This window comes from Stegostoma tigrinum, unplaced genomic scaffold, assembly GCF_030684315.1.
Source record: "Stegostoma tigrinum isolate sSteTig4 unplaced genomic scaffold, sSteTig4.hap1 scaffold_179, whole genome shotgun sequence".
Taxonomy (NCBI): domain Eukaryota; kingdom Metazoa; phylum Chordata; class Chondrichthyes; order Orectolobiformes; family Stegostomatidae; genus Stegostoma; species Stegostoma tigrinum.
Window position 1 is genome coordinate 182,449 of NW_026728119.1, and position 1,612 is coordinate 184,060.

Here is a 1,612-nt window from a genome sequence, read left to right on the forward strand (position 1 = left end):
GGAATGAGAAGTAAAACAGGGAACTGAGTTGGATGATGCCTATGATCATATTAAATAGTGGACCAGGCTGGAAGGACCGACTGGCCTCTTCCTGCTACTATGTTTCTGTGTCTGCCACATACATCACGTGACCTTGCACAGAGCCTGTTGAAACAACACTGGAAACAAGTTATCAGTGACAAAACAACCATCAACAATAATCTGTTGTTTCTTGCTGAAAATTTGTATCTGTTTAGATATTCACTCTTCTTTGAGAGATGTATGTAAATTGCTGCATATTCTTGAACATAGAAACGGTGATTATAGTTGGTGTACGGTGAGTCATGTCACAGAATGAAAAGCTCCATGACTGCGGGGGTGTAAAATTGCCCATGAGGATTTGTTTTCCAGATTTGAGAACAGTGCACAATGTTGTTAAATGGAGCCCTATTGAGACCACCTCTCTTCGGAACAGATGTGAATGAGACGCACATTTTGGTGCAGACAATTTCAAAATCCTAAATAAGAAAAAAAAGTCAGAGATCACAGAAAACCTACTGTATACACAGTGACCGTTCGGCCCATTAAGGCATGGAATGTCCCCAGCATGATCTGAGGAACCAGCAGGCTGCTCTGCTGCTTCATGTTCCAGGCAAGATGCATTGTTCACTCTTTTCACTGAAAGCGAATGAAGATCGTTACCCTATTGCTGCTGTGAAATCAAATCCTCCATTAATTCTTACCACAGTTATTTGCTGTGATGGTGAAAAGGAGGATAATTGCGATGTGAAATTTTGTTAAATTTCTCTCATTTCCTTCATTTCTGTCCTGGAGAAGGGAACTGATGAGCCGCTATCTCAATCCGCTGCAATCGTTGCCGGGCAGGCACACCCACACTGTTGATCAGAAGGGAAACCCAGCCCCTTTGAGATTGTGATTGTTAATCATCACTTTTCATGGGTCATTCTCATCCTTTCTTTCATTTTCCTTATGAGAGCATTTTCCGGAAAGTGGCGTTGGACTAAACTCCCAGTATAGTGGAAGCGCAGTTTGGGATTGCCCCGCTTCCACTTGTGCAAGTAGTTCATGACACAAACAAGCCGAGCTGTCTCACAGACAGCATTTATGCTTTGGTGTGTCTGCAACTGCGTTCGCCTTGTCATTTTAGCCTCGGCTGCACGTTAAGACCTGTCTATGTTGGGTTTCGCTCGATTCATGATGAGCAAATATGGTTATCTTCTGGCAGCCAAAAAGCACCCTGGAGAATGGGTCATTGGGTTAAGAGTTGAAAAGCACTGCGTCCCTGGGTGGGCTCGAACCACCAACCTTTCAGATAACAGCCGAACGCGCTAATCAATTGCGCCACAGAGACTGGCTCTACTGGCATTTGCCAACAAACAATTAAATTGGGAATGAGCAAGTGTCGCTTCGTCGAGATGGACAGCTTGAAAAGAGACACTTCGGTGCACCTCTTCCATGCTGGCCAGATATTTGAAATTAATTTAACCCCATTTGCCAGCATTTGGCCCTTATTCATGTACATTTCATCCACGGTCTCCCTTTATGAGCTCCATTTTTAACATTAGTAAGCAACTCTTGGAAAAGTGTCAAGTGCAGATTTCCTTTCATCAAA

At 43.6% G+C, this 1,612-nt stretch overlaps 1 non-coding gene across 1 annotated transcript; it reads right to left on the reverse strand.

Annotated features, from left to right (window-relative positions):
• Positions 1 to 1,277: 1,277 nt before the first annotated feature.
• On the reverse strand, positions 1,278 to 1,351 carry trnan-guu (transfer RNA asparagine (anticodon GUU)). Its single transcript has one exon. It is a non-coding gene; the product is annotated as a tRNA-Asn (tRNA).
• Between the last annotated feature and the right edge of the window lie 261 nt (positions 1,352 to 1,612).